Genomic DNA, 7873 nt, shown 5'->3' on the forward strand with positions numbered 1-7873 from the left:
CGGGCCGGATCGGGCCCTCACTCAGCCGGCGGCACGAGCATCTCCGCCGCGCGCACTACGTCAGCAGCTCACTGCGCATGCTCCGTGGCCTCACTGCGCATGCTCCGTGGCCTCACTGCGCAGGCGCACGACAGAGCCGTGACTACCGGACGGGCGCGGTCGTGGGCCGCTTACTGGGGGTGTGTGCTGCCCACGCGTGTCGTGGGGGTACGGTTGCCGGGGGAGTAGTGTCGTAAGCAGTGCGAAGTCAACGAGCAGCTGTGGGAGACGCGGTGATTTGCCGCAGTGTGATTTGTCTCGGTGCATTTGTGACCGTCCTGAGAAGGCGCGTGAAACGAAAGTTCGTTTCAGTAGCAGCTAATTAACAGACAGCACAAGCACGGGCACTTATTTTAACCATTTCTGGAAGAACGTTAAAATACTGTATGTCTTCTAGGTCTGTGTGCCATGCCACTGATGTACAAAAGTTATCGATTCAAAGAGTGCCTCCGCATCGGTCCGGGAGCGGTCCGAAGTTGTGAATTAACTCAGCAAACACTGAGAAACAGAATAAGATTATTAATTTAATACGTTTGTGGCCTTTGGCAACGAAAGAGAGAAAAGCTTCTGCTTCACAGTCCTGCCGAAGCAGGCACTGTGCTCTGAAATATAAGGTGGATCCTTTTGCCATCTGCTGGAGCTTTGATGTAAAAACAGCAGCAATTTAAATTATGGAGCTGAAAGGTATTCGTCATAGCGCCTGACTTGTCAGCATTTATGGCAGCGTGTGGCTAAAAGAGGAATACAGTGTGTCACCACTCTGCGTTTAGGTTTATTATTAGGACAAAACTGAGACCAAGAAAATGCGCTGTGCTTCTCAGAACGAATTTTAGGGAACCTTAGGCAAGGTGGAAGCGATTTAAATGGGATAAAGGGCACAAGAAGACATAGTATACCAGCCATACAGCAGCAAGTAGCACAGAGGCTATATTTAAAAGTAAAGTCATGCTGCTGACTTGGAAAAATGAAATGAGCACCTTTGTGTTTTCCTTGCCCCTAGGTGAACAAGGAGTGGAGAGGAGGCAAAGCCGTTTCCCTCCAAAGCTGAGGGTCTGAAAACCCTGAAAGCTGAGATGTACCACAGCTTGCATCTTCATTGCCACATACCTGTTACATTCAGGAGAGCCTGAAAGGACCAGGTTGAGAACTCATTTTAGGGGAATAAAGTGCGAACTTTTTATGAAATTAAATGAATCTGTTGTCATGGAAACTGGGGGGAAAAAAAAGCATGAAGGAAATGGTGACAATATGGATACATACATTATTGTCTGAGAATATATATATATATATATATTCCTTGAATATATATTATTCAAAGAATGACCTGGGCATTAATGAGTTTTCTTCATTGTTGTCTTTCTTATTCTATCTTTCTGTGATTATTCACAGATTGGCTTGTCAACTGGGAGCCAACATTTGTTACTGCCCAGCTTATGGAGAACTACATCTGTGAAAATATGAACATACTATCAGTAACACACTGCACGCTACAGAGAGCTAATTAATATGGAAGAGGGATAAGAAAAAAGAGGGAAAGGTAGGACAATGAACAAAAAGAATAGCAGTTGGAGCAGACAGAACATGTAAGTTAGCTTTAGTCAGAGAAAGAGAGAGATATGCAAGAAAGAAAAACTAGGGAAGACCTGTGAAACAGCCTGAGAAAGAAAGAAGTTGAGAATGAAAAATGAGGGAAAAGAAACAGAAATGAAAATAGTATGAAAAATTCTAGAGTCTTAGAAACAAAAAGGGAAAACAAAACAAAACAAAACAAAACCCACAAAACAAGTCAGGAAATGAGACAAAGGAAAGGAGAAATCCAACCTTGCTACCCATCAGATTCCATCAGCTAAAAGCTTGGGGGGTGTAGTTGTTTTTTTTGTTTGTTTGTTTTTCCCTGCATGTAGACAATAAGCCTCAGACATTTGCTCTACCTTGTAATTTTCATGCCAGGTTCCTTCCTAAAAAATCAGCTGTTTTTTCTTTGGCATTATCAGCAGGTGGATCATAGCCATTTTAAAATGTGATGTCATGAGTTTATATTCATCAGTTAAATCAGAAAAAAATGGACAGTACTTTTCCCAAAAGAGCTTACATGTGGTTGTCACTAAAATGCTGTCCTGTTCTTTTGCCTTCTTAGTATGCCCAGTTTTTCATCTAGGAAATATAATAGGAATTAATATTGAGGGGAAAAAAATCATATAACCTAAGCAGTTCAAATTGGCCTGAGCAGAAGCTTTTGTTTGATCTCATGTAACGGAATGGCTACAAATCAACACTGCAGACAAAAGTTCAACAGTATTGTATTATATAGCTATGAAGGTTGTCCTGATGGCTAGCCAGCAAAACAGAAGGTCAGGGAGTGTTCCTGCTTTTGAGCAACATAGTTTGAAGGTCTGTGTAATGGCCTGAGCTAGTTCATGCTGTGACTTCTTGCAATGGAAATTCATAAAAGAACTTCCTAAGCTTTGAGATCCCTTTACTCATCAGCAAGAGGATAGAGAAGCTGAATTTACTTGTATTGAAGAACTGGAGAATTTGGTGATCAAATTGCAGGGATTTCTGAGATACTTGTGATACCAGGGATATCCCAGAGACAGGAATGCCTGCCCAGGGGCCCTGTACTTTCCTTCCAGTTAAACCCAGCCAGTTCTGTGAGATCCATCAGCAAGGTTTGGGTTACAAAGCGTATTGTTTGCAATCTTTTGTTCCTGAGATTATTGAAATTCTCCTCCCTTTCCTTCTTTTCCCCACATGAACTCAGCTTTGTGTTTGTTCTAAGTAGCTGTTTGTTGTTATGATCAGTTTTTGAGCTGGCATGTATTTTTACAGGGACTAGCAATTGTTCTTATAAGTAGGTAGTATCCCTTCTCTGCTTTGGGTGGGAAAAGAATTCAGAGTAAATCATGGATTTGTTTCTGATTGAACTTCCTTGTTAGGACAGTTTAACAGCTTTTCATTTCCATGCTCAATTACAGTCTCAAAATCTGTTACATCTGATTCATGCTACTGCTGTGAATGTCAGACATACACTCCCATAACTGAATAACTATTAGCATCAAAGTTATTCAAATATGTAAATTCATAGCAAAAATGCTTTCAAAGAATAACAGTAAAGTTCTCTCCCTGATCTTTTTATTGTGGTTATTCCGATTGTTTTCAAATTTATAATTCTTTGCCATATCATTTCTACAAGTACTCCTTTTATGCCAGCTCTTCACTGTGCATTTTGAGCTGCACTGGTTTGTTGTCCTGGAGTATTAAGGCTGCTATATACTTTGTTCTCCCAATTATATTGATTTACTCCTCCATTTTTGGTAATAATACATAATTTCTACGTGAATTTCTGTTAATATATTTTAATTGTTGTTTATAGTGCATTATTGCCGTAAACATTCCTGCTAATAAATATATTCCTGAGAATATTTCCAGAATCCTAAGTTAGAATACTATGTGTACAACTGGCATAACCATCATGGAAATTTTGAGTTGGTCCCGCTGCGGAGTTAGCTCTTTCAGTTTTCATTGTGCACATTTATATGCTCAGAGATATACAAGAAATGACATACTTCACATTGTTTATCTGAAAACATTTTATGAAACCAATTAATTAGGGCTTAGAAGATTCTCTCACTGTGTGCCTATTTGAAATAGTATTTCCAACACTGACACAGCTGGCTCTGTAAACATGCTATACTTAGACATATCTTTTAAACAATTACATGTGATCTGATAATGCATAGCTGGAGAAGCAAATTAGGGGAAAATCTTTCATTACTTCTACTTCTTACCAACATATCTACAATGTACAGTGAATATTTTGTGAAGCTGTTTGCTTTTCAGTCAGTGCTAAATGTCCGCAATCTGTCAAGGCACAGTATAACTTTAGACAGAGGACACGTCTCCTCCACTTCTAACAAGGTGTTTAGCTGGCACTTTGATTTCCCCATGATTAACAAGATTCTTACTGGGAATCCACACTCTTGCCACTTGCAGTTCAAGTCAAATAGAACAGCTGATGTACATACTCACTTTTACTGCCTATTGATTTTGTTCAGAGATGTCTCTTTCCCCGAGCTTATTCATTGCTGAGCAGGCAGGCTATAACACAAAAGAAGCTCCATAATTTGAGTACCAATACTCAGTTTTGTAAGCTAAATAGACACTAATCACTACCTTCTCTTGCCTTGTTTCTTTGGTAGTGTGATTGCTGCTGGAAAATTCCCCCAGATCCTCAGCAGATCAATAGCACATGCCTTCCTGACTCTCAGTGCATACTATATGAACTACACTGTATTGCCTTTGGTGAGTTATGCATCCTGTGAGCTACAACACAACATCATTTATTAGGTCTTACACCCTCAACTAGCAAGAAATTCACAAATAGAATAGGTTGAATGTAAAGCTGTTGGGAGGTTGCAGTTGTATGTGGTCTAAGCTGTCCCCCAGGAAATGAATACGTAGAACAGAAGTCCCAAGCATGAAGCTTTTAATTCATCTTTACCTGATCAGTTCGTTACTGACTTCTACTGACTTCAAAACTTACTTGCAAATAAAGAGAATGTACTCTAAAGAGTCTACGGTCTAATTTCAATGAAGTTGAGTGACACGAGTTGTTTTATACTGGATGGTATTTTGTAGCTGGCATCATAATGCAATGAAAGTTTGCTACTTGGCAGAGCTGTATGTGAACACATGAGCAATGCTTCCATGAGCTATAAATAGAGTCTCTTAATCCCTGAATTGATCTTCATGTGCTTGCTTACGGTTCACCCTACTTGTATTTGTATAGATTAATGCCATTACTTGGAATCAAAATACAATTAGCTATGTCTCAGTATAATGTTAAGCCCTTCAATTTGTTGTGATGTAGGAGGCAGTTATGAAATGTAAGAGCTGTTTCCCAGACTAAAAGTAGACACGAAGACCTAGTGGTCCGTTAGTCTCCTATTTTGAAGCTGAACATTAATAAACAGGCATATTTAAGTACTCCATGGTATTCTTTTGCTGGCATGCTTACAAGTGCCTCCTTAGTGCTGACAAGATCTATCTGCTGCCATTTAGTAGACAGAATGAAGAGAAACAACTTCCGTGTTACAAATTCTGATTCTTGAGTCAGTAATGGTCTAATCAGGAAGCTGACATTGTCCTCAACAAATCACTTGTGAGTTAAGAACTGCCAGTCTGATAGCCACACATTTGCATCTAGTTTGTTGCTGTGGACAGAGATTCCCAGTGAGGAATCCTTCATGTGAAATGAGGCTCACACTGGTGATTTGAGAAGGAGCTACCTACCTAAAAATGATCATTTAGACAAAAAATTGTATGACTTCTGACAGATATTCCAATGTGGTTAAGTATCTTCATTTTTGACACTATGAAGCTTAAGAGCTTGCCTTTCAGGTGAAACACAAGACCAGAACCCCAGGAATCACGTTACCAATAAATATGATTCTGGTACAATTTCTGCATGAGTCCAAATTGTCATGGTTAATCCATTTTGCTTTCCTACCCTTCACTGCTGTTTAAGTGGCATATATTTGTTTTTAAATATTAAACTGACATCTGATATTGCCAGATTGTTGAAAAGTTGCATGATGGCACCCACATGCCTCCTAAAGATGGTACCACTTATAACATTCAGTAAAAACTAAGGAAAAAAAATGTTTTTGCAACATCAATATATGAATACAAAAGATTGTGTGACATGAAGCTGGAAAGCCAGACTTATTCTGGTGACAGCAGCTTATCAGCTCCCTTTTCTTGTAAAACGTTCATTAGTGATTATGTTGTTAAAGACATCCTGTGCCTACTACATTTTCACATTGCTCTTCTGGTGCAAGTGGTGTTACACAGATTTGAAAAGTCTTTCTACTTCTTCCCCACAATAATACTTTTAAGAAATACAAGCTTTTAAGAAATGCAGCTGGTTGGTACTGAGGATGCTTGCTTTTAAACTGAGAGTGTTCACTCAGTAAGACAGCCTGCTCTTTGGCTTAATCTTTGATAAAATGCACATTTTGAAATATTTGCTGGTGGGGAAGTTGGCCAGTGGTTACAGACTGCATTAGCTGAACAAACTTTTGCCTGCTTGCTTCTAGAATTTGGGTCTAGAGTTTATGAACAAGAATGAATGAATGAATGAATGAATGAATAAGTAAATAGTACACTACAGTTTACTCAAAATGACAGATTTATTCTTCTTTGAAAAGATAAAATGCAAGGTCCCATACTTGACCTTCTGCTTGATGGAATGTTTTTAAACACTGCTGTAGGAGGACAAGATCAGTTTGGTGGCTTTGGTTTGCTAGAGCTGCAGAAACAAGAATGCTCACGTTGTTATTTTCTTTATAAATGCTAAAATAGAAGCCAGGATATTTTGGCATGGAGAAGCAAAGCTGGAATGAGAAAGATCTGTAGCTACTAGAAATAAAATTTATGTTGTGGAAAGGTTTGAATACTGGAATCCACATGTTCAGTACAGTTAGAGATAGACATGGGAGTTCCTCTGCTCAAACTGGAAAGTAACAACGAAACAGGAAGGCTCAGTACCTCTTCCTCCGCATGGTGAGAGATGAAAATTTAGGGAAAAAAAAATGCCTCTCATAAAAAACACTTCAAACATTCCCTTTCAAAGGTCTTTTCTGCTAGTAGATGCTCATAATCTACTAATCTAATTTTTTTTTCCTCCGTGAAAAATTGATAGATCTCAACAGAATAGATTCAATCAGTGAATTCTACAGTCAATTTGTGTTAGCCTACCATGCACAATTTGCCCTAACTCAAGCTGAAATAGCACCCGATAAGCAATCACAGGGCAAATCAGTGCTGGAATACGCTGGCAGAGTGGTAAGAAAGAAGTTTCCCACATAGCATTCGACTGTACAGACACAAGAACTAAGTGAAGCTTGAGACATGAACCTTGAGACTGCACAGTGGCAGCTGCGCAGAACTGAGCAGCCTATACATTTGAGAGCTTGAGAAGTAAGCTGGCTGTGCATTGAAAGGTAGGCATTTGGAGGTGATAAATTTAGCCTTGACTCATCCAATGGCAATTTTGACACCAGGGTGGACTAAATTACTTTTAGGAGTTGCATCATGTTTTTACCAGATCATTTGTTTGGTTTAACCCATTCCTATTCCTTTGGACAGACTTCAGTCCTTCCTCATTTGAAATAACTACACAACAATGTGAGTGTAATATATAGAGAATAGACACACTGTGGGCCACCAAGTTCCTTTCTCTAAGAGATGGCCACATAAATTGGTCTACTGAATGAAAAGGTCCTGAATGATATCTTAAGACTGGACTTCTGTTTTTCCTTAATTCTTTACTCTGATTGTAAATGAATCAGACCTGTCACTGCCCATCGCCAAAAATCTGTTCCAGAAGATGATTGAAAGTTTCTTCACAGCTTTGTCCCACAAATTAAATGGTTCTTTCCTCTCCCTGGTGCTAACTCCTCAGGTATTTACTGAGAGCTTTCATACGCCGCAGCAAATCCTGATGGACAGGGGCGATCTCCTCGCTCCTGAGCTGTCCTCCTCTGCACCATTTCTGGTGAATTCCTCTAGACAGGATGGAGCTGTGTGGAGCGGTGTGGAGGGCCCTTACAATGGCAACTACATGGCATGCTGCCTGCCCAGGCAGCACAGGATGCTCCTCTCTCACCACTGCCCGCTGCTGGGAGCGCGGCTCTTTCTGCCCCACTCACAGGGTTCGCCCACCCTTGTCTGCACACCGACGGGTTGTGGTACGGGCAAATGTCAAACAAACGCCAAATACTTGCTATTTTCCGATATTTAAATGGGAAAACAAACAAACAAAAAAGTTGAG

The sequence above is a fragment of the Cyrtonyx montezumae genome, unplaced genomic scaffold (assembly GCF_038088225.1).
Source record: "Cyrtonyx montezumae isolate F1298 unplaced genomic scaffold, pur_monq_1.0 scaffold_17, whole genome shotgun sequence".
In the NCBI taxonomy this organism is placed as follows: domain Eukaryota; kingdom Metazoa; phylum Chordata; class Aves; order Galliformes; family Odontophoridae; genus Cyrtonyx; species Cyrtonyx montezumae.